Here is a 26,889-nt window from a genome sequence, read left to right as displayed (position 1 = left end):
AGAGCACACTAGTATGATTTGGCATCAGATTCAAACAGCCAAGATTGAGAAAAAAGACTTGCATGTTATATTTCTGGATCAAGCAAATGCATTTGATTCAGTGTCACATAGCCTTAAATGGAAAGGGTTTGATTATTTTAGAGTTGTTAACTTTGTAAGAGAATATTTCCAGGATATTAGACTGTGCCTAAGTACAGCAGGCTGGAAGAGGCTAGAAATAGGCATTATGGCAGAGTATGTGATGGAGATAATTATTAGAGCTTCCAAGTGGGTTGTAGGTGGAGAGCGAAATCAGGATGGAATGCATCTTACACCAATTAGGGCCTACATGGATGACATGACATTGGTGACTACAACAGTGCCATGCATGAAGAGAATACTTGAGAGACTTAATAAAAATCTAAAGTAGGCTGGTATGAAAATCAACCTACTAAGTCTAGAAGTATCTTAATAAGTAGAGGGGAATTAAATTATAGCAAGTTGTAATAAATGAAGAAACAATTCCAATAATTAGGGAAAAGGCAGTAAAGAGTTTAGGTAGGCGGTACCTGACAGAGATGAATGATTAGTTAGCTTTTACATTAGGAAATGGCTAGGTGTTCCTAGATGCTTAAATACTGTGGCACTGTATGGGAATAGCATACTCCAGATCTAGTCTAGTAGAGGAGTTTAAATGTACTAAAGTTAGGACAGAGCTCCTGTTAGCTGGGAGTAAAGATGTAGTAGTTAGTAAGGTGGTTCCAAACCCAACCAAGGGGAGGAAATGGAATCCAAAAATGGCAGCTCAGAAGGCAGAAGCAACTCTTAAACATACAGAAATTGTGGGTAATGTTCAAATAGCTCGAGGGGCTTGGGGCTTGGCCCAGGCAAACTGGTGTGGAGTAGAACAGGTCCCAAGGAGAAGAGAAAGCTAGTTATTGAGCAGGTTCGTAGACAGCAGGAAATGTTAAGGGATACAAAGGCAGTGATTCAGGCTAAGCAGGGACAGTGGTTGAATTGGGAAGGTGTAGAGAAGAAAAAGCTTATTTGGAAAGAGCTGCGGAGTATGGCGAAAAGGAGTATTAGATTTTTTTTTCCCCTTGTCCTGTCCAGCATTATGGCAGCAGAATTGTAATCTGAATACTGTTTATGCCAAAGAGATTTGCTTTGCCAAGGGAAGCTTTATGAATGTAAAGCTCCCCTTGATGCCCATCAACTACTTATTTATTTATTTTTGTTACAATACTTAACATGAAATAGTGCTGAACTGGACCGGGGGATAGGGAAAGAGGAAGAGAAAAGAAAAAGAAACAGAACAGAAATAGAAAGATACAAACAATGAAAAACCAGACAACCAGCTGCAACACCTGTAAAAACAAAACAGCTGCCGCTGTAGCACACCTCATTCACTCCGGTAAGGTGAAAAAATATGATAAATATCCTGCCATGTTGCATAAAACTATCAATAGCAAACTACGTGTGAAGTTAGCCAACTGTCACAGAGCACGGAGTAAATGAGCTGTGCTGCAGCAGCGCGCGTCAATGATGTCATTCCAGTAGACGAGTGTGTAGAAAGCCCTCTATAAGCCACCGATAGCCGCCAATAACAACAACACAGCAGCTATGAGCTAACAGTGCAATAGTACGCATTCATTCATTCATTCACCTGAAAGTATTGATGAAATAAAGACAGATAATGCCTTATTTAGAGGCTGCATCGTCTAAGCCCTGTTCACTCTGTTATATGGATCTCGAGGAATCTAAATATCTTCCGAAGGACGCCGACTTTTACCAAACTGTTCTCGGTGAGTAGATGAACGTATGCCATGCCAGAAATAAGGTCTAGGTTTAAAAATACCGGAGTTCCCCTTTAAATAAGAGGACTCAAAGGTCTGGTGATATCTGAGAATAAGAGTGTGATCACCACCACATCAATTCAACTTATGTTGAGCAATGAGCAATTATTTATTAAGAGTCATTAGTTTTTTGTTAGTGTGACATATATTCATTTAAATCTCCTCACAACTTTATTCTGGAAAATACCTTTTGCACATACAAAATAAATAGTCACTGAAAAAAAGCCTCCCTGTATTACATTCAGGGCTTTTTTTTCGAATACCCCTCTCATTTGTTTTGCCCAAACCCGGGTGAAATTCCAACACGAGGCGAACAGGGCAGGAGAAGGACGGCGGAAAAACATGTTGGAATTTTCTTCTGCTCTCAGATCTTCTCAGTTTCTCAGCAGCAATTACACAGAAGTGTTACCAGATGCTTCTTGCCATTGTCGGAATCCAAAAAAAAAACATGTATCTGCACAGAGTCTGCCTACCTTTAAAGTTGAAGGAAATGAACCCTTTTCTTTGATTTGAGCTAATAGAGTTTTGGAATTTAACAAACTATTTTTTGACCTGAGCCAGTTAGAATCACTAGATGTGCGAACTTGTGGTGAAATATCAATTCTGGGGAAGAAAAGCAATGGAATTTCAGTCTTGTGGTAATTTCCCAACAGCAGCAACATTTAGTTTCTGCTGTCTTTTACATGAGCCTTGACTCCAAGTTTTCAACATTTAATTAAAGAAAAACACTCTTAAATGTTCATGTGTATGCTCCCACAGCTTTTCACATGAACAGGCTTTGACACCCTGCAAAATACACACAGTCCTGCTTAAGCAATGTGCTTTCTCCACACAAAGCCTGCCATTACATAAAAGTCCCATTTTCTCTCGCAAAGCATGTTGCCATGAGCAACTAATCACTTATGATTTATGGTATAAACCTTTTTTACGTGGACATGTGAGGCAGGAGCTGCTCTGGCTGCGAATACCCAGGCAAGTGTGCTTTTATGAGGTGGACTTCCCCATCCTGAATCCCTTGAAGAAGACCTCAGTGTCTAACAGTAGATGACCATGGTGGTCCTGTGCTGCATGAAGTTGGCTCCAGCAGCAGTAATGCCCAAGGTCCCTTGTAGCCAAGGCAATGCAACCGCTTCAAGGGACGAGGGGGATCCCTGAGTGGTTAATTCATATAGGTGGTGCCGTTTATGTTAAAAGACCCAAGTCTTAACCATCACGCTAAATTAGAAACAATAAACAGAGGTCTGGTGAACAATAACAATCTCCTTTGAGTGTTGAGTCTTGATTGAGATTGACTGGATGTGCTTTCAGACTCTAAGGGCTGGGGGAGGTGGGCTGCCCACTTCTGATTAGATGGTATTTACAGCCTTTTTTATATAAAGCTCATAAGGTAGACAAGTCCCAACAGCTGACTCTATTTCAGCAATGGCCTTGTAGGACTTGTAGGATTTAGGATGATCTGAAATAGGAGATGGTGTGTTCAGCCAGTGAATGTCATTGTTTTTGGCTAATAGCTCAAAAACATAAATAGGTGTGTAGGTGTGTCTTTGTTCAGGTTGAATTCAATCGTAAAATGTGTGAATTAACTGCTGTCCACTATAGAATAACTACAGATACATAAATTGTACTTTTTTTTTTTTTTTTTTTGCAACACCAAGCGTAAATTTTAAAGTAATATGTCAAGGTTTCTTTAGTGTCTTAAACACCTTTTGTGTCTTTAGGGCCTTTTCATACATGCCTTTTGAACCATGACTGATGTGTCTTTGTTACATATCAGTGTCATCTGTAAAAGCACTGAGAGGGTTGAAGTTGATCTACACCTCAGAGCCAGCAAGGGAGATAGTGGCATGCATACTTTGTGCTCACACACATCAAGCTGGCAACGCAGAACTTGGCGCTCTGACCAATAAAACTGTCATGACTTACCTGATTCCACGACCCCGTTTATGTGTAAAAGGACACGCTGATGCAGGGATGAGTCACCTCTGTCTGGCAGGGAAAAATTACAGAAGAGGAACAGCAAGGGGTAATGAAGACGTCTTTTTTGGCACTGATAAGCAACAACCGATATAGGAAAAGAGCTTTTTTGAGGGGCTAGGAGTCACCTGGTAGGCCAGAAACAGAAAATGATTAAACGTGCTAAGAACAAGCTGATTCTATCCTAAAACTAAACAGTTATTTTTTTCATTTTTCATTTAAACCAAACAGCAAAAAAGTAAAGGTAAACAGCTACTGAAAAGTGATGTTAAAAACTAAATCAAATGGGGAAAGCACAGGGTCAAACAGGATGCAAACTTGACTTATGGAACTAGTAATCACAGTTTCTGCAACAGAACTTTGATGAAACTGTGTTGAATTAACAGTGTCCTCAAACAAACTAATTATCTGCACTGATTCCGAATTAATACAATTAATACAAAATCACTTTAGAAATGTTACCTGCAAAATACTCACTTCGCTTTTCACTGTAACAAAGTACAGTGAACCTCCAAAACTGATCATGTTTAAACTTTAAGGAAATTTTAGTTTATAGCTGTATTGGATATTCGCTTGAATATTGCAAAACAAAAGCTGAGGCCAGTCTCTGATTTTCTCTCATTGCCATATTGTTATGATCTCAAAATGAAATGCCTGAAAAGAAGAAAATGTGTTAGCTTAAAGCAATTGTTAACACAGTAATATGACATTCAAATTTATATAATAATGAAGATATTATATACTACACTATCTGTACCCTGATACACTTTGATGATATGTTCTGCAGTGTTACCAAAGTTTGATAGATGTGTTTATGTACAACATCATCACAAAGGCTCTTTCGCAGCTAGAGAGCAGAAAGCTTACCTTCTAAAAAAAAGCTTGTAAGGAGAAATGACAAGAGAGTTAACTGTAACAACCACCAAAAAAGAAGAATGAAATTGTTCAGCTTTCCAAGGGAATCTCAGTCCTTTGTCAAATGCAGAAAAAGACTGTGGATCCAGACGAGGAAAAGGGCAGACTGAGGTCCCACAGCTCTCAAAGGCAGGACAGTTTATGCAGTGCCCACTTTGTATGCAAATCTCTGATCCCGTATCACAAGACTTCATATTATGTAGCGTCACAAAGAATGTGATGATGATATGGATCTAACGATTCTGCATGCATGCAGACATTTTCTTTGTATAAACTCATAAACTCATGTAAGCCCATGTAATTCCTCAATTCAAAATTCCTAACCATTCATTTTCATGAATCTCATGAATCTGGTCATTTCTCAGCATAGCAAAATATTGATATAATCGATGCTGTCCAAACTAACCGTGTTATTAGTTCCAAGACTAAGATAAAACTGCTGTCTCTTGTGTCTTTTACAGTATGTTTACAATAGATGTCATCCATCCATCCATCCATTTTATATACCCACTTACCCGGGGTCCTGGACTATCAGTCTGGTGCGGGGTCATCGGGCGAGGGGTGGGGTACATGCTGGATAGGTAGCCATTCCATCACAGGGCCACACAGAGACAAACAACCACACACATGCTCACATTCACTCCTAAGGACAATTTTAGAGACATCAATTAACCTAACATGCATGTTTTTGGATGGTGGGGGGAACCTGGAGTACCTAGAGAGAACCCATGCATACACAGGGAGAACATACAAACTCCACACAGAAAGGCCCCAGTTGGGAGTTGAACCTGGAACCCTCTTGCTGTGGGGTGACAGTGCTAGCAACCACACCACCGTGCAGCCCCCAATAGGTATCATGTCAGCTCAATTTTAGAGGTTTTAAGTAACCTTGCTATGAATAATTACACTTATTTTGAGCCAACTTGAATTACCATTGCCACCATACTGCTGCTTATATTGTCAACGGAGAGAAGAAAGATACAACCAACGTGAAACACCAGTAAGATCAGAAAAGCTGTTCACTTACATTCTACACAAGTCTATATTAACAGTTGAGTATAAAAATGCCAATTTACGAGTTTTTTATTGAATAAAGAATTTATAAATGTGAAAATGTACATTAGTTACAGAACTTATAATTCAATCTTGTGACTGCATGCCAGCCACAGTTGTACCACATGGATGCATATGCAATAGCTAATGCTGCTTTTACTCAAATTTAATTTAACTTCATTTAAATAATCTAAGTAATTTCATCTCAGTTCAGTCTCAAAACAGATGCTCTCACACATAATTGTACATGCCGGGATTCTTAACTATGAACAGCAAGGACAGACCTCATCATCCTAATTTAACCTAAATCCGTCAATCACTGGTCTTACTCACCCCAACAGGTTGTCCCAAAACATTGCGCAAGGCTAATAGAGAAAAGAGATTAGAGATTATAATAAATCGGATATTTCCAACACCGGTCACTGTTTCACAGGTTTAACCTCAGAGTGTATCGACTTTCAGTTTTCAAATAAAAGGAAGCTGGAGGCCATTTGTAAAGGAGAAACTCAATGCCTCAAGTAGGCACATTAGTTTTTTTCATTTTTTTGTGGGTGAGCTCAGATTTCTGACATGGTCACTTTGGCGTTTCAAATCACAAAAAAAGAAAAACGTGTACACACATAACATACTGTAAGGATGCACACACACATGGAAACCCCCCCCCCCCCCCCCCCCACACACACACACACACACACACAAAATCACTCTTACTGACTCATTGATAGTCTCAAAGAGAAGCTATCTGAGCTTTTAGTTTCTCTTGCTCTCCCGAGGGACAAGTTAATTGCAGCGGAAGCTGAGCTACTGAGCTCCAGCCGTCTGTTTGGTTGATAGGGATCAGCAGGCAAAGCAGAACTCTACACAACCTTAGAACACGCAGCAGTTTCTCATTTGATTCTATGTTTTCTTTCAAACTTTTAATCATGACTTAGCTAACATCAAGATCCTCCAGAAGCACATTATTGGGCCCATTAAAGTAGATTTAAAAAAGAATAGAGTTACAATTTTTTTACTTTGATTCTATAATGGTCCTGACATGGTCTAAACACATTTTTGCACACAAAAGCACATTTTTAACCTCAGGTCATTGCAGCAAATTTGACCTCTGATTTCTTTGTGTATATTAGCAGTCACTGTACACACATAAATTGTAAGCCAACAAGCAGTGGACGCACAAACTGTCACTGTAATGGGAATTTCTCCCGTGGCTGATCTTCAGAACAAATCCTGAAAGCTGAAAGAAATTTATCATGCAAGTTGAAATATGTTCCAAGTATGTCTTTGCATCTATTTATGCCACTCCAGTGTGTATTTAAAGTGACATCTTTGAATCATCTATTAGCCTATAGTCGCCACTAATAGTCACCACTCTCATCCACATTAAACAGAGGAGTAATAATAAAATAAAGTAATCGCCTGCATACTCTGTGTTAGAGATTTCTTTTCTTCTACTAACAGATTACACTCCCAATTTCAAACTGACCATCTTGATTTGCAAACAAACAAAGTTTCACTGCCCCAGTACTACCTGCTCAGATCTTCTTAGAGTGTGTGTTTAATGTAGACAGGGTGGAAGCACATTGATGCGCTTCAATGATCAAAGTTCTGCTTCCATAAACATTTGATCCTCAAAAAAATAACGGTAATTTACAAAGTCTCTCTTTCGCTCTGTGTCACAACATGAGTCACTTCTCCATTCCCCATGAGTCTCCTGTTCTCACAACAGGACCGGCCAAATGGGAAACTTTTTATTCAGTCTGTGTACAGTTAAATTCAATTGACTACACAGTAAACAAACACAGCATTTGTTAATGAGAAGCTCATATGATGCTGTCACACTTAATTTGATGACTTTCCAGTATGTCGAAATATTAAAAAAGTATTTGCAACCACTGGACTGTCAATAAATGAGCAACCACTGTTAAGTAGCTCTTGTGTTTCAGCTGTAATGCAAAAACAAACTATGATTAAAAAATGGTTGTAGAGCCAAATGAGTCTTGTAGTGCATGATAGGTAAGAAGCAAAACGAAACATTGGACAGAAAACAATTAGGAAGATAAAAAATAAACCTGAAAAAAAAAAAAAATTAAAAAATTAAAGCAATATGAAAAGGAATTTAAAACTAATAGAAATACTAACCAATAGAAAAAAAGACAGAAATGAGAGTGCTCAGATGTGATGCATACAAGTGAGACGAGTGAATCAGCAACCGAAGCTTGTGGGGATTTATTCATGCAAATGATTCTGGTATTGTAGGGAGTTTATCTATGTGTACATGTCTTCACAAGGTGTTTTCCATAGTTTGATTTCTCAAATATTGTCACACACATATTGTCTCCTTTCCAGATACTTCAGCATCTAAGCAGCAAATTAAAAAGTCTTTATTATAAACCCCTTGATACTAAAGAGAGAATTCTTGTGTTTCTCCAGATGGAATTATATTCAATACAAATACAGAAACAGCTCTGATTGCTGTGAGTCTTACTGAGTATGACTGCTTTGTTTCTACTTATTTCACTGAAGAAAAAGGGAATATGTAATTGTAAAATATTTATTTTCGATGAGTTTACAACAGCTGCAAACCACAGCAATCATGATGTATACTGATTGATCACCTTTTATTTGTAGTGACTGGCGTTACAGAAGACATCACATTACATAAATATGTGAATCTGCAACCACTGATTTGGCTCTGTGTGTTAAATGGGATTGCTCAGAGGTATTCTACCACTTCAAGAATATATCTGAAGTTACAACATTTGTATCTCAAACTGACTGCGACAAATAGCTGCGACATTCATTCATACTGTAATGATTTATGTGCAGGATCATCTAATCAAAGTAGGATGACTTCAACTCATTTGGAAAGCAGCAGCTAGAGTTCTTACATGAACATTGAAATTTGAGTATACTCCTGCACTGAAGTCCTCCCACTGGCCACTGAAACACATTTAAAATCCTCTTACTTGTCCATAAAGCACCTAAAGAAGAAGGCCCTCCAGTACATCTCTGATTTGCTGACTGCATATAACCTGATCGGGTGTCTCTGGTCATCAGATGCAGGTCTTTTATGCCAGTAATAAATTTCCTTTAAATTACAGATACACATGTTTATCATGACTGCCTCGCATATCTTGTGTTAGGTTGTTTGTGCTCATCCTCAGGAACGAGCGCAATGCATTCACAAGCTGCAAAATATAGATGAACAGTAGGGGCAGTGTAGGTCCAAATTTAACCAAATGTACGGTTATAAGGTCGTAAGGAGTAAAAATGTAAGTTTTGAAGACAAGCTTGTAGAGAAAGTCTGCAGTAAAGGAGGAACTCAATGCCTCAAGTAGGCACATTCCTTAGTAGAATCCTTCGATAACGGGTGTAGAACAGTTACAACCACAGCAGAGCAAGTTGCTTAAATGAATATGTGATTGAAAAGCAAACATATTTCTAGCCTAAGTTGCTCCCAGAATAAATTTAAATCTGTTGAAGCTACTTTTATTTACTGTGGTCAAGATCTCTGGAGCAAACTACCTGCTGATCTGAGACCCATCACAACTGTGTCTTCAAAACTGAATTGAAAACATTTCTGTTCTGTTCCAATTTATAATTCTGTTTGACTGTGTATCTGAATGTGCAATGTATTTTCCTGCATCTTTGTTCAACACACTAGGTTTAGATGCAATGAAATGTGCTTTATGAATAAAATTACCATCGCCATGACATGACTTTTAGTTTAGAGTTTGTTGTGCCCCATTCAACTTTTCATTTCAGAGACAACATCTCAACCAAGAGTGTCCCTGTTGTGTTAGTGCTGCACAGGCTCTGTACAAGCAATCGCTGACTGCTGTTTACGGCCACCCTAAAATCACACATGCTCTTCAGTGAATATCAATTCACATCTTCAAAGTCCTGACAGCTACAAAAAATGACCATGTAGCCACGATAATAATTCAGAAACAAAGAGAAGGTAATTCTTAACCATGGATACACAATTTAGTTACCATAGCAATTCAAACTTACACTCCTGCCACTGTCTGCAAAGGCATACACAGTACAAGGATGTTGTCAGTAATACACAGCTATAGAAATGGTAATATATTGACCCTTCAGTGGGAGTATTATGCTAACTTACATGGAACAAAGCGATTTTTGATAACTGGACCTGACAAGTTAAAGACTGATTTGTTTATGCAGGTTCCAGGTTGCATAGCTCCAAAAACACTGGTGTCATATGGTAAATGAACAAACAAGTTAAAGTGGATATTTCTTATTTTCCTTCTGACTGCCCTGAAAATGTTGCTGTTGCTGCTCTGTCCTTTCTGTATCGGTGGCGTTGTTCTCTTTTTATGCCACAACGTCATCAGTTGTGAATTTCTTTTTTACTGCATGAGAAAATTGGCGTGTGGTGTGAGGGTGTCTGCTGCTGCCTTGTGCTGCCTTGTGCTGCCTTGTGCTGGGCAAGCCCTTTGCACTGGATTTATCAGAACGTCTTAGTGAAAAGCAGATGCCTCGGGTGGCATGAAGTTGACGAGTGTGATGAAACAGAACCTAAACATTAAAGATGGTTTCTGTAATGAAATAAAGAGAGTAAACTGCAGAATTCATATAGCGTAACTGATCTATGAAACTGCATCTGAGTTGTTGCCTTTCATTTCCTCATTAAAATAATCGCTCTAAGATATCAACCGTATATCAAAAGTACACATATCTTTGTTTCTGACTTCTTAAATTCTTTTCATTTGGCCTTTGAGTGACCTGTTGAAGTGATTCGCTGTAATGTGGCTGTCATGCTGAAGTAAAGTTTCATCCACACTACATTTACTGAAACATCCTGTAAAATGTCATCTTCAGGCTAGAATCTGTGTGGTTTTGGAGGGTGCGGCATAAACAAACCTTTCAGAGGCATTTGGTTCTTTCTACAGTGGGCTGCCTGAAGATGGACAGCATGTTTTGACTTCTGAAGCTAAATTGAAGAGAGTCGAAGCTGGGCTAACAACAGAGCAACTCAAAGATACTAACATTTACACAAAAAAACCACACATGTACACCGATGCTACTGCAGTGTACATGCGTAAGAGAAATGGTCACATTTACACAAAGTTAAAAACTCCAGGAGAGTTAAAAATGGTGTTCATTTACAACACAGGGAAAGATGCCACCATTTACACAGAAGAAAATTAATGCAAACACAAACAGATGGTGGCAGTGAGGCAGACCCCCTAGTCTGTCCACATATGGCTACAATTGACCAGCAGGGTGGGTGGAAAAATGGCAGCCGACCAACTGGTGGTATAATTATCTGACCAGCCTCTTTATGTAGCCTTAAATAGCAGTCTTGTTTGCACTAAAAATAAACTGTCATTTCAGCATGTTGACATTTGACCCCTGACACCTAACCCTCTGTTAGCAAGGACAAAGGTCATCTTGGACTTCTTGCTAAATATAGCGGGGATATCCATCCTCATCCTTGAACCTGAATTAGAAAAGAAAAAAAAGTTCTTTAATTTTCTTTTTAGTACGAAGAGTTAACAACAAATGTAATGGAAATCCATAACAAAAAAATAAATCTTTCCAGGATTGGAAGTGTTAATTCTCAAGCGGTGCTAACTTTGAACAACTTTCCAAAAAAGACAAGAAATACTGTTATTACTTCGTACAAACCAACATGAACTGTAATGTGATTTAGCTATAGTAGTTGAGTATAAAGATATATTTCTTAGACAACTTTGCAGCTAACTAAGTTTGCTGTCTTAGATTACCCACACCAATTATTATGGGTGTGTTGCAGGTTCTCAGGTGTGCATTTATCAAAAAAGCTGTTGTTTATTCCAGCTCTCTGAGACAGATGTGGGCAGTAATCGTCATCTCTATCAAACTTTATCTGCACAAAATCAACCCATCAATCTTACACTGACCAAAGCTGCTTTGAAACCTTGACTCAAGTGCAGTGCTTGATCTTCACAAATCAATCATGTGTTGTAGTAACTACTAACTACATGCACATACAGTAACAACTACATGAGATTATGTAATTTATCTTAGATTCTCTGAGCTGGTTGTAGCCCATCCAACATCTGCAAAGCTGCTACATTTCAACTTTGTTCTTCACAAAATGAATCCAACCCTTACTCTTCCCTTCATGCCTATGCAATTTTAGAGAACAAATGAGTGTGAATGAAGTAAACTTGTTAGAAAATGTCATTATAAACAAGCACGGTCGAAGGTTTGTCAGAATTTATTTAGTCCTGCTCAATAAGGCTCGATTTCAAGGTAAAATGTATTTACATGCTTTTAGATTGTTTAGATGGGTGGTTTGTGTTAGATTAATATTCAAATGACTACCAGAGTCTAAAGCACATTTCATGGTAAAGACATTAGCAGTGTCTCTCGGTTCTCAGTAGTTTCAATGTTGTGATTAATGGGCATATAATCTTAGTGGTCTTGCAAAATAGTCTGGTTGGATAAAATAATTAAAAAAATTACTTAAGCCTTGAATTTTTGCAAGCATGGTTAAACCATGGTATGAAATCCGAACCATTGCTCAAAAAAAGGAGGTGGGATTAAGTGTACCTCAACACTTTCCATATTAATTTGTGCTCTCTTTTTTCCCCCTCACACTCTCACTCTGCACTCTCCTCCTGTCTTTGAACACCAGTTCACCACCTGTTCACCCTCACAGCACATCTACCCCTTTGTCTTTCTCTCTCTCTCGCACACACACACACACACACACACACACACACACACACACGCACACACAGACATGCAGACACACCAACAGAAAGGAGTTAATGACCCTGACCTGTGATTATGATAGCCTGTGGCGTTCACCTGCAGCTCTGCTCAAAACACACACACAGCAACAGCTGCAGAGACCCAACAAACCAGCAACCCCTTCAAAAACAAACGTCCAGATGTGATGATAAAACTTTGTCTCATACACACACATAAGCACAATATATCAGATTGAGGATATGAGTTAGTTATTCTGACATTAATTAAAGGTCAGCTCTTAGATGATGCAGTTAGTTGTTATCTTATGTTGTGTAATTAACAATCATCAGCCATTCAGTAATAATGAAATGGTTGTAATTCTTTATTTCAGACAGAGGTACTACAGATTGTAACTGGAGTTGGGAATAAGCTATTTACACTACAATGTCGCATACTTAAGATAGTTGAAGATGCTGGCTTGAGCTCCCTTTTTAAAATTCAAACCTTGCACTTAAAAAAAAAAATCTAAAGTGTCTAATGTATCCATTTGATAATCGTACTGATGCTAATAGGTTATACCAATGTTCCAGTAAATGGTGGTCAGATTCTCACAACAACTGAAGCTGTTGGAGAGTTAAAACAATCTTAAACCTCATCACATTGGCTGTATAAAAAAAGCTGAATGTAGCCAACAATTCTTCACAAATTATTTGTGAACTGTTTGGAAGCCACAATTTTTTAAAAAACAGGTGTTACCAAGCGTACCAGGTGGTTGATTGCAGTGAAATCCAAAATGCCCCATCAAGCTGTATTCAAGATAACTTGAAACTAGCAATTGAGAGCTCATAACTCAAATGTTAACTAAGGTAAGAGGTCATGTGACAACTAGCCTTTTTTGTTGACTACAGGAGTTGCTCTCTGCTGGCCATCAGAATGATGGTTTAAGGTACTGCTTTGGCTTCATTTTTTAGGCTGGACGTGTGGTTCTGTCCTTTATCCAGTTTATACCTCTTGTCTCTCTCTGTCTCACTGTTGCAGTTCTTTTCTTTCTTCCTGTGTCCTCACTCCTAACTGGTTGAGGAAGATGGTCATCCTCCATAATATTTTACTGTCATGGCTGTATGTGTATTTTAAGGGTGTTTTCTCTGCCCGCATACGTCAACGTGCTTGATCAGAAGGGTGTATTTTTTTTTCATTTCAAGTGCCTTGAGATGGCATTAGGTTGTCAAGTGGTGCTATATGAATATAACATAATTTAATCTAATTAAAATAAGCTATGTTAGATTTTATTTCTTGCAAATCTTTTTTCAATCCTTATATCCACAGCCTATATTTGGACTGAATAGTTCACACATCAGTAGTATTTATCAGACCATATAGTATCAACTCACTGCTTCAGCTGATAGTAGAACAACTGTAAAGATTAGCATTAGATTTAATTTGATCACAGCTACTGGACATAAAAAAATGTCATCAAAAGTGTTTAATTTAGTTGTTAATTAATGTTTGAAGGATACTGATGAGTGATGGAATGTATGGTAGAGCCACCTCACAATTTGAGGCCTGAGGTAATGGTCTGTCACAAAAGAACGCATGCCACCAAACTATAAACCTTAGGGCCAGGAATATGCTTTCTTTTAATTACAGATGCATGTTTTTAGCATGACTGCCTTGCGTATGCTGCGTTTGTATGGAGCGTTGGTTGCACATGTCCTCAGAAACAAGCAATACAAGTTGCAATATGTAGGCGACCAGTAGTGGTAGTGTAGGGCAAAATTTGACAGAATGTCCAATTTCATGGAGTAGGTAGCAGTAAAAATGGTGGAAAGCTTTGAAACAAGTTTATAGAGAAAGTTTGCAATTACTGTTTTAGAGGTGACAAATATCAGCAATGGCAGTTCCTTTCCCTGGCTAGTTCTGTGTGGTCCTGCTTAATTCCTCTAATTGGTTTGAATTTACGAGTGACTAACTTTTATTTTATTTTTTCAATTATTTGTCCTATTCCAAATGGTTTCTACAGAGGGCCTCCTGGATGGTTCTGTGCAGACCCGGCTCCAGAAACAAATTAGAGAGGGGGGTATAACATTTTTTCATGGGTGCATACTTTTTCAATATACATTTTATCTGCCTCAGGTTGAACAGTGGCTCTGTGGTCAGGGAGGCAAGGTTTAACCACTTTAATAGAGTGGCAGCCAGTAACGTTTGTGGACTGTGTGAAACCTTCTTAAAACCCTGTCCTTCCACTCATTCCTAAATAAAAAAAAAAGGTCATTCTGTTTTTTCCCTGAGAAAAGTTCTGCATGAATGGTCTTTGGGGCTTCTCTGTGCCAAGGTCACTAGGCTGCAATGGCCTGTTGCTATTCTTCACAGCTGTAATGTTGTCATAAACCTTGGTACTTATGTTGTTGTCATCACTCACGTTTATTCCATGCATGCAGATGAGTCACGCTGCTTGGCGCTGCTCCTATTTCTCCCTAGCTGCTGTAGCTAACCCTCTTACCATTATTGTTAACTCCAATGTGACTGTTGACTTTGGTGCTTACGTTTCCAGTAGAAGTGGAAATGTATGGCGCTGCTTCCTGCTCGCTCCTGTTCGCACCGTCACTTGTCCTTGTATTTTTGTGTAAATAATTTTGTAATCTCCATTGTTTATTGTCTGCGGCTCTGGTGACCGGGTGACCATAACCCTTTGTAATTGGCTAACATGTTGCCTTCGTTCGTTGGTTGGATTGTATGATTGATAAATCATACAGATAGATAGGTTTAAAAGAAGATGGCTACTCCGACAAAAAAACAAAACCTAAATAAAATAAAATAAACAGAAAACTTTGCTTTTTGTCCAGGGCGGGCAAAGTTGACTCCCTGCTGGGACTGGTTCTGTGAAACAATCGTCTGCTGTGTCAGGGTTACATGAAAGTGGGTTTGATTGGTTCACCACCATGCACATGACTTTTAGCATTGACGTTGTCATTGGCATATACAACCTTAATACTATTAAGGGATGATGGTCTGGAAAAGTAAATGTGTTGTTCAAAGCGGTGCTGTGCCTGTGGCGATTCTGGGGGGTGGCCTGGGGTGGCACGGGCCACACCCCAAAATAGCCTAAATAGCCTAAATAGGTAGTTGGTCAAGTTAGCAACACAGAAAACAGGAGCCAATGAGCTTATTTAGGGTCAGTTTTACATTTTTAACTAATGCAGTAATGGTCAGCTGGAGGCTGTGAATTTAATGTTTGAATGTGTAGGAAAAGTTTTATGTAGCACAAAGTAGCAGCTAAGAGACACTGCAGTAGCTAGCTTAGTAGCCCTGCCCTGGTCCCGATTCGTAATTTGGCACTATCCCCGAATTTAAAGTGAAATGCATTTTATAAACTGTGTCGGGCCGATTTCAGGGGGAGTGGAGTATTCCAACCGCTACCCCAGAAAATCTCTCTCTTTTTCATAGCCCAGTATTGGCAGGTATGAGTTAAGCATTTAACTTTAGCGTTTTTTTTTATTGTTATTTGGATACAACCATGAAATACGAAACGTTTCTGGACTGAGGGTGTTTTTGCAGATGTGTTCAGTATAGCTTATATTTTTGACCAACCAGTGTGTGAAATATAGTGTGAAAGCCTAGATTTAGGTATCTATAACACAAGAACAAGCTGTGGTTTATTTCTCTGTGCTCTATGATTTAAGGGCTGTTTAAAGGCTTTTTTCTCTTGGAGAAAAAGGACCATTTGTTTGTATCAATGAGCTCATCTTCACAGTTCACATATTTTTAGACGATTAAATAGGCAGAGGCAGAGTAAATTGCATTCAAATGCCACAAACGTTTGAGATGCAATATGTGTTAATTGTGTTATTAAAAGTGATTTGTATATAATATAGATAGACATAATGTAGGCTATTACTTCAAAGTGTATTGACTGATTGGTTGATTGATAGATTGATCAATTGAGTGATTGAGTTACATTTCCCCCAGGGACATTGAATATGAATATGAAGAAAAGCAGAAATATTGAGAGCTTCTTCCTCAAAAAAAGACAACAGTTGCTACCAGCTGCAGTGAGGTCCAGACAAGCCAGCAGTCTAGGTTCAGCAATAGTAGCGATAAAGAGCAGTCAGTTCCCCCTGCACATGATGGTAGATCATGCTTTGATAGTTTGAATTTACCATGAAGGCTCACAATCAAGTTTTTTGTCACTCCAGTTATACAATTACAACTGTCTTAAACATCACTACACAGATAGTTAAAGGAGAACTCAGGTATTTTTAAACCTAGACCTTATTTCTGGCATGAAATACGTTTATCTACTCACCGAGAACAGTTTGGTGAAAGCCGGCGTCCTTCGGGAAGATATTTAGATTCCTCGAGATCCGCGTATATCCATATAATGGGAGAGAACGGGGCTTAGACGATGCAGCTTCTAAATAAGGCATTACCTGTCTTTATTTCATCAATACTTTAAGATGAATGAATGAATGAACGCATACTATTGCACTGTTAGCTCATAGCTGCAATGTTGTTGTTACTGGTGGCTATCGAGGGGCTTATAGAGGGCTTTCTACACACTCGTCTACTGGGATGACATCATCGATGCCCGCCGCTGCTGCACCATGTTACTTAAAAGACACCAACCTCCTTCACATTCCCAGGACTCGCTCCTGCACCATGGGAGACAACTTTTCACCTTTTCCTGTGCTGCCCCTCAGCTGTTGAATGCTCTGTCTCCATATCTGAGGGCTCCACAGACCGTGAAACACTTTAACACAGGCCTGAAAACCTTTCTTTCTACCCAATGTTTTTAATGATTTAAAAACATTTAAACGCCTTTAAACGCTCTGACCTGTTTTTATTTCTTTTTGCATTTAACAGACTCTCTACTTTTATTTGTGCATTTAAATAGCATTTTAATGTCCCTGCCTTTATCTTATTTATGTTTTTTTTATCTTACTGAAGCACTTTGAGATTTTTTTGTAAATGTAAAGTGCGTTATAAATAAAATGTATTATTATTACTATTCTAAATAAGAAACAACAGCCTAACATAATCATGGTAATTACACATCAAAAGAGAACCAAATTCATGACATTTTCAGAACCTTTTAGTGAGGGCTTGTACCCAGCTCATGGATACTAAAGGTGGAAAATCTTTGCCAATTGTAACAAGCATTTTTCCACAAATATGTTTTTCACATACATTGATATGTTTGGCATGTACCTAATCTGTTTGATTTTCCTCAGGGAAGCTGTTACACAGAATGTAAAGTAGTCACTTGAGAAGGGAATGTGGGCAAAAGCCATCTTTCAACAACATCACATTTGATCAAATATGACATGGAAATTGCACTTTACAAACTTGACGCCCGGGCAAAGAGTTCATTACAATGCCACAACTCGAAGGTTAAATATTTCACTCTGCTTCTTTTTGCTCCTTTTCACAGCTCTCCAATTTCACCTCAACATACAGTCATGTAGTTTATTTTTTTCTCATTGCTGTAAATTCTATGCAATAACGTGTCTTTAGAGGCTGAGTTAAAGGAATAATATAATAACTTTAAATTACTTTTAAGTGTTTCCATTTTTTTAAATAAAAGCAGAGGGGTTTTTGTTTTCAAATGGAATATTCTTTCAAAAATGTGATTAGAGAGAAGTTTAAACCATTGCTTCCTTTGATCATCACGAGAAGTGCAATTTAACTTAGTTTTATTGATATAGCACCAAATCACAACAAATGTTGATGAAAGTCACTTCAGTTTAATTCCAGCCAAACACAATCCAATTCCCTGTAATGCAATTATATATTCCAACCATCCATTTTCTATACCCGCTTAATCCGTCGGTCGGGTCGCGAGGGGGCTGGAGCCTATCCCAGCGGTCATTGGGCAAGAGGCAGGGTACACCCTGTAGAGGCCAGTCCATCTCAGGGCCACACAAAGACAAACGAGACAAACAACCATGCACACTCACACTCACTCCTAAGGAGAATTTTAGAGTGACCAATTAACCTAACATGCTTGTTTCTGAATGGTGGGAGAAAGCCGGAGTCACACTTCAATCCACCACCCTGAGCATGCACAAGGTGACAGTGGGAAGGAAAAACTCTCTTTTAATAGAGAGAAACCTCCAGAAAAACCAGACTCATGAAGGCCTTAATCATATAAAAGATTGAAGCCCTGATGATCAGGAAGGAAAGTCAGCTTTCAGCTGTCAGATTCTACAGGCAGACAGAGACTGCAGACAGGTAACAGTGGAAGGATAAAGCAGGAGGAATTACAGTTCGTGTTAACAACAGATAGTGTAATCCTGGACAGGTCACTAAGAAGGAGCATCTCTGCACCCCAGGTGTTAAACTGTTGGTTTTGACTTCCTGCCTATGTGTCTACCGAGAGAGCATACTTGTGTTACCTGCTCTTCAGCGCAGTTGTTGCCAAGCCACAAAAACGACACTCCAATCCATTCATGGAGATCTCTGCAGATTTCTACCACACCTCTTTCTCCTCCTGATAAAATCTGAAGAAAGTTGAAGGTTGATCTGCTGTTCACTGAACCTTGATCAGATATGGTCTCCATGGAAAGGTGACTGTCAAGAAGCCATTCTTAAAGAAGGGAGAAAAGGCTGAGGTATGCCAAATGACAGAAGAACTGGACTGAAAATGTGTGGCAGCAGATCTTATGGAAGAATGAATTATCCCCAGAGGCCAGACTTCAACATTACTGAAGCAGTGTGGAATCATCTTGACAGAGAACGGAACAAAAGGCAGTCAACATCCAAAGAAGAGCTTTGGAATGTCCTTCAAGAAGCCTGGAGAACTATTCCTAAAGACTGCTTAAAGAAATGACAGAAAGCTTGTCTAAGATGGTTCAGGCTGTGTTGAAGAATAAAGTTGCTCAGACCAAATATTGACTTTTGAAATTCGTTAGAACTGTGCAAACTCTGCTTTTGGCTTGTTAATACTGTAATTAACTGTAATAACATGCATGTTTTCACAAAATTGCTGCACCTATTTCATGTTGGCTATAGAAATAGAAACAAAGGGTGACTCCAGACATTAGCACAGTACTGAAGAGTGTCCTTAGCCAATATTGGTCTCTTCATCTTGTTTTTGGAAATGAAGGAATGTTTTTTGTATGAGGCCATGCAAGTCTGTTGAATTCAGTTCAATTCAATTCAGTTTTATTTATATAGCGCCAAATTACAACAATTGTCATCTCAAGGCACTAAAATAATATAGTCTAATTCAAACCAACTGGAATTCATTTCATTGTAATCATAATCCAATGAAATCCAATTAATTAATTTCAAAATAATCCAATTAATTTATATAGAGCCAATTAGAAAAAAAATTTCCGAGCTAAGGAAACCAACAGATTGCACCGAGGGGGGGGGGGGGGGGGGGGGGGGGGACACACACACCATAACACCATTCAAAGGATAGCTGTTGGAACAGGGAAATACAAGTTAATAACCACAATAATGTCACATGTACATAATATCATTTGAGAAATTAAATAGGGGAAAAAGAGAACAAAATGAGGAAAGGTGTGACAGATGAGGTCCCCCAGCAGTCTAAGCCTATAGCAGCTTAACTATGGGATCTTTCAGGATTACCTGAGCCATCCCTAACTATAAGCTTTATCAAAAAGGAAAGTTTTAAGCCTAATCTTAAAAGTAGAAAGGGTGTCTGCTTCCCGGACATTTACTGGCAGCTTATTCCACAAGAGAGGGGCCTGATAACTGAAGGCTCTGCCTCCCATTCTACTTTTAGAAACTCTGGGAACAACAAGTAAACCTGCAGTTTGGGAGCGAAGTGCTCTGTTAGGAAAATACCTTACAATGAGATCTTTAAGATATGATGGACCTCGGTGATTAAGAGCTAATATGTGAGGAGAAGAATCTTAAATTATATTCTGAATTTAACAAGGAGCCAATGAAGAGAAACTAAAACTGGAGAAACATGATCTCTCCTGTTAGTTCTCATCAGAACTCTGGCTGCAGCATTTTGGATCAGCTGGAGGCTTTTCAGAGAATATGTGGGACAGCCCAATAATAAAGAATTACAGTAGTCCAGTCTTGAAGTAACAAATGCATGGACTAGTTTCTGTGCATCACCCTGAGACAGGATGTTCCTGATTTTAGCAATATTACGAAGGTGAAAGAAGGCAGTCCTAGAAACCAGTTTTATATATGCGTCAAATGATAAATTCTGGTAAAAAAAATAACCAAGGTTCCTCACTGTAGAACTAGAAGCCAAAGAAATACCATCTAGAGTAACTATATAACTAGACAATTTCTCCCTGAAGCGCTCAGGTCCAAAGAGAACAACTTCAGTTTTGTCAGAATTTAAAAGCAGACCGTTCTGAGTCATCCAGGTCTTTATGTCTTTAAGACATGCTTGTAGTCTGACCAACCTATTGGTTTCATAGATAATTACAGATGAGTATCATCAGCATAACAATGAAAATTTATGCCATGCTGTCTAATAATTTTACCTAATGGAAGCATGTATAAAATAAAAAGAATCGGTCCAAGCACAGGACCCTGAGGAACTCTATGACTCACCCCGATGTGTGAGGTAGATTCTTTATTTACAAGAACAAACTGGAATCTATCTGCTAAATATGACTTAACCCAGCCTAATGCAGTTCCTTTAATCCCAATAACATGTTCAAGTCTCTGTAACAGAATTATGTGATCGATCGTATCAACTTTCACCAGTTCTGTTTCTGTGCTATGATGCACTCTGAATCCTGATTGAAACTCTTTAAACAGATTATTTCTATGTAAATGATCACAAAGTTGAGCTGCAACTATTTTTTCAAGAACTTTAGACAAAAAAGGGAGATTGGATATATGTCAATAATTAGCCAACACTTCTGAATCAAGAGTAGGTTTTTAAGTAAAGGTTTAATTACAGCAACCTTAAAAGGTACATATCCTGTCAACAAAGACAGATTGATCAAATCCAATATGGAAGTGTCAATTAAAGGGAAAACCTCCTTGAACAGTCATGTTGGGATTGGGTCTAAAATGCAAGTTGATGGTTTAGAAGAGACTATTGCTGTTGTTAGCTCAGAGAGATCAACTGGGCAGAAGCCGTCTAAATACAAATCAGGTTTTAAAGATACTTCTAAAGCTGCTCTACTTGATGATACATCAGTGATAATAGTGGGAAGAATTCCATTAATCTTATCTCTGATAGAAACCATTTTATTGATAAAGAATCTCATGAAATCATCGCTGCTGAGAGTTAAAGGAATACATGGCTCAACAGAGCTCTTTGTCAGCCTGGCAACAGTGCTGAAAAGAAACCTGGGATTATTTTGATTCTCTTCTATCAATGATGAATAATAAGCAGTTCTTGCTTGACAAAGGGCTTTCTTATACTATAATATATATAACTATCTTTCCAGACTAATTGAGACTCTTCTAAATTAGAGGAACGCCACTGTCTCTCCAGCTTTCTTGCAGTCTGCTTTAACGCACACAGCTGTGGATTATACCAAGGAGCCAACCTCTTCTGACTGATTACTTTCCTTTTCAGAGGGAAAACATTGTCCAGTGTTGTACGCATTGAAACTATAGTGCTGTCAACAAGAGAGTCAAGTTCTACTGGAGTAAAATTTAGGTAGCCGTCCTCTGTCATATCTGCACATGGCAGTGAAGAAAAGGATGATGAAATAAATCTAGTTATAGCATTCTCTGATAGACACCTTTTATATGTAAAATTCTTCTTACCTGAAGCAACTTCCTGACTACTGATGCAGAAACTACAGCTGTACGTGAGTCATCAACTTAAGTTGTTAGTTGAGAAACAGTTCAGAATCTGTCACTCAAAGTAGACGCAGTGAAACGTCACCTCTGCAGGGCCTTGGCATCCTAATGCTGGGAATGTCAGAAAGTGCCCCGGCGAGGCACTTTTTCTGTTTCTTCTTAAAGAAGAATGTCTGAAAATCTGGCATGGAATTAAATTTTTTCTAATGATTGTTTGGGAAAATATTCTATGACAGTGTTGACTTTATCCCTTAAGTCACATTGTGTGTTTAACAAATAGAACCAAAAAACAAGAACTATTTGACTTCAACAGAAAGTTGAGAGCCAGTAATTAGTGTTGTGTTTAGAATTCACAGATATGGTGTCTGCAACGATGAGCCTTTATCAAAAGAAAGGCTGTTCTAGCATTCCTTGACAGTACTTTATATAAATGAAAATTACTTATACAAAAGCTTTGCTAGTACATTTTCAGGCATGTTTTGACATTTGAAGGTTAACAGACATTTTTCTTGTAAATATGTGCCAGATTTTATTGTTTCCTGAACCATTAATGAAATGCATAAAATCTATCACAGCAAAATAGGAGATTTAAAAAATCCAACTGCAATATGTCTCTCGGGGAAGAAATTAAATTTGGAGCAATATGTGCTGTTTAAATATTTTTCACTGAAAATATACTTTAATATTATGTGAGTTCTGTTCCTTCACCTCACACGAAACATACTGCCTAAACCACAATTGCCTTACTCTGAAACAGGCATGTTTTGAATGGGCACTCTACTAGTTGTAGTTATTGCTCATTTAAGCAAAAGTTTTTTTTGTTTGTTCTTTCTTTGTTTTGTTTTTTAGTTGCAAGAAGCCTTTTAATCTTTATACAAAGAAGAAAAAAGCAGCAAGTACAAGTGCCAGTTCATTGCTGAGTCCTTTTAATGAGCTAAATCTATGAGCCTTTTACACCAGCTAGCATAGTTACAGACTGTCCTCCTCCCTCCTCTTCCTCCTTGTCATTATCAAAAGGCATATCTGAACCACCTGCAACAAAACTCAGACATCTACTTGACTGATCTCACAGACAATCTATAAACTTCTTTTATTACATCTTGGGTCATCATTAAGGGGTCACATCTCTGGCCCAGTTCCCTGCAGCATTCCGACAACCGGATAAAGAAGCCCAAAGTTTGGGGACATAAGTCCGACACTAAATTACACATATCTATGAACACATAGGCAAACAAAGTGTGGAACCTAAAGGAAGCTATGGTGACAAATCATTTCCCCTGTTCAGCAATTACCAGTCATTCACTCTGCACTGAGGCTCATTACATCCGGGTCTGGAATGACATTTGGAAATGGTTGAAGGGAGCCTGTTCAATGCTGCACTTTGTTGTTGTTATTATTGTCTGAGCTGAGAGCAGCCCATTAGCACATACTGTGGTCCTGCCTCTGCCTCTCACCACCTGCTTTTGTTTAAAAAAAAAAGCAGATCATACAGCTGTCCGCTATCAGATGTTTTCTACTAACTGATTGTCTTTCTTCAATGGAAATATTTGTTGTACCTGTGGAGAATTGAACAGCTTTGGGAAATGAACCCTTATATTTCAGTGTCCTTCAAAGCCACTTACAATAAATAACTTTGACAGAACTGTATTAAATAAACACATTTTTCCCAGTGAGTATAATCTATGGATTAAACAATTATGCCCTGACAATTGATCTTTCACTCTTTCCCCAAATGTTTTGGCGTATATCAAAAGGCTCTGCCTTATGAGGCTGTTTTGAAAGACCAACTTATTTTACTTTTTTTTTTCTCATTATGAAGTCCAAATACATTTTTTAAAATCAGCAATTAAAATAGAGCATTAGCTTCCTCCTTTATCCAGTTCAAGACTTGATTTGAATTGAATCCAAATTTAGTATTTAGTATTCAAAGTCCTGCAAAGTTAAATGCTCACAGGATAAAACAATTCTTTAAAAAAAAGGATAAATGGATGATGTTTACATATTACAAAGGACTCAGTTTGTTCTAAATCATATGTAAAAAATAAACTTGTACGTGTCTGATTAAATGTTCCTGCAATAGATAAAAGATAAAATTCCTTCCTATGTTTTAATTTTTATTATATATACATAGAGTTTAAGTGACACTTTTCTGTAAAAAAAAATAAATAAAATAAAAATAAAAGGAAAAAAGCTTTATTTTTTCATTAAAAAAAATGAAAAAGGAACTGGCTTTGGTTCTTGTCTGTTAGTTTATCTGTTTATTTGTGATTTATTTGATAGGGACAATTTACAAAGATAAGCTGAAAGCAACCATAGTGCTTATGACGAATGTTAATTTGCGGCACTTAGAGAATACGTAAAGTAAAATTTAAAACGTGAACCAAATTCAGTTCAAACTAATTCATTAAAATTTAAACACATTAGATTTAAAATTTAAACAGGAGTACAGATTTGTTGCTGAATGAACCAGGATTTAGTGTCTCTTTTGAAACTTATAAAGTTTGTTGTAGATTTCAAATGTTTGGAAAGCAAGTTCCAAAGTTTTTGCTCCTTTCGCGATCAGTGACGTCTGAGCAAAGGATGTTTTATGCTGGGATTTTACAATCCCCAGAGAAAGCTGCTCTGGTAAATCTGCGGTGGCTTTGCAATTCTATTTAAAATCAAGAGAACTGTACAACTACAAATATTTTCAGAGAAAGAATTTTTTTTTACTGCAGATTCAAAGTAACACTGAAAAGTCTGTCTTCATGTAACATTATGCACATTAGGCACGTTTGGACTCAATGACAGCTTTTTTTCCAATCCATATGGGCTTGTCTTTTGTGATACAACACACAACATACCATAACTCCATATCTATCCTGTGTGAGGAGCTAGAGTATATTTCCTACTTGTTTGTCATAATTAGTTAAATATATTATAGACTACAATAAAATTGTGTTACAGAAAATGTTTTTATGGGTTTCAAAAGCAAAACAAATATGGATTAAATGTGTTTAAAGACAAAACAAAATATTCACTTTGGCATCACTCTGTCCTCCTCGCTGATGACAATAATACTATTATAACATTCTGGCGTATAAACTTTGCTGCTGTTAAATGTACAAATAACCCTTAACTGTTTCAGGTGTGAATTTTACTAATATAGCCAAACCATTTGTGGGATGGATACTTGTACTGATGAAACATTTGAGGGGGTCTTCTTTCCTATCAAAGTCAAGCAACTAACTGGGGTCATTAAAAATAAAACAATTATTTACTTTCAAACAGCATCTTTTCAAGTTTTTCTCTCTGTCACTGCAGTGCTCAGATGTTAACAGCCATGCAGACATCCAGCTGTGATATACTGTGGTTCAGACACTCTGGCAGTGGATTCTAATGACTTCCTCTGCAGCTGAATGACTGACTCTGACTGACTCTGTTGGTACTAATAGAATTGGACAGACAATTTCAAGTTAGCTCTATTAAACTGATGAAAACTAAGCCTTAAGATCTAGAAATGAAAGTTCAGAACGGGATATGGAATATTTCTTTGCAAATGTTTTACTTATTGTTGCTCTTGTAGAGGAAGCAAGGCAAACTTTATAGAGTAGATTGAAGTCCAAATATATGGAAACTTAATTTTTTAAAAATCTTATAGTTTGCCTTTTAATATTTAAGTAAAATAATCTTTTAAAACATTTTCATTTCAAAGAAATAGAAAATAAATGTTGCTAGATTTGATTTGTAGCTATCTTCTGAGTTAATTATTATTTTAATGTTTTCCTCCCCCTACATGACTCAGAAACACAAGCTTAGATAACTCAGCATGTCACTGAATAAAATCCAATGTCTCTGGTATAAAACACTGAGTATAAAGGTCTTCAAAGAGATGCTTGTGGACCTTTGGAAGAATCAAACTGCATTTACCTCCATTGTGCCAGAGTGGCAGTAGAATCACACAGATATAAGTGCGGAGAAGTAACCAGCTGTAGAAGTGACAGATAAACTCAGTTTAACCTCAGGAGGGAGGCAGAGGCTTCCAGGTTTCACAGCCTTTTTAATGGAAGGTAAAGTGTCAGAATTTCCCCTTAACTAGTTCCAACACTGTTGAGTACACAGCAACACAAACACACACAGGCTAGCCTTTTTAAAACATCAGAGACGGTGAAAAGCTGAGAAAATAGGTATTTGTGAAGACTACAAGGACAAGAGAGAAACTGGATCAACAAAAACTTGTGCCTGTATATAGAAATTCACATATCTGAAAATGTGTGTGTAAGTTGAAGTGGATTTTATTTGAAATTTTGACATGACAAGGACACGAGCATCACCGCATCGTTGAGCATGTTTGTAATTATTATCATTTTAATTTTGTTCTCTTTTTTTTCTTTCTTGTTTGTCTGTTTGTTTTGTTCGTAAGAATGGAACAAAACCAAATAGGACAGGAACAACAGCCAAACTTCGGAAACAGGAGACAGGATAATAGCTGCACTCTGTTCCAGTGTTATGAACAATCCCCTGCTCCCTGCTTAGGAAATGTTAGCTATGTAAGAAAACTTCTCCTAATAAATTTTCCCCTTTTTGGAACAACACACGACAGCCGGAAGGGCTGTAGCCATTCTACTAGAAACCAAATCACTTGAGATACTTTTCCAGCTGATGT

This window comes from Leuresthes tenuis, unplaced genomic scaffold (assembly GCF_036924035.1).
Source record: "Leuresthes tenuis unplaced genomic scaffold, fLeuTen1.0.hap1 SCAF_17, whole genome shotgun sequence".
Classification (NCBI taxonomy): Eukaryota; Metazoa; Chordata; class Actinopteri; order Atheriniformes; family Atherinopsidae; genus Leuresthes; species Leuresthes tenuis.
This window is presented reverse-complemented; position numbering follows the sequence as displayed.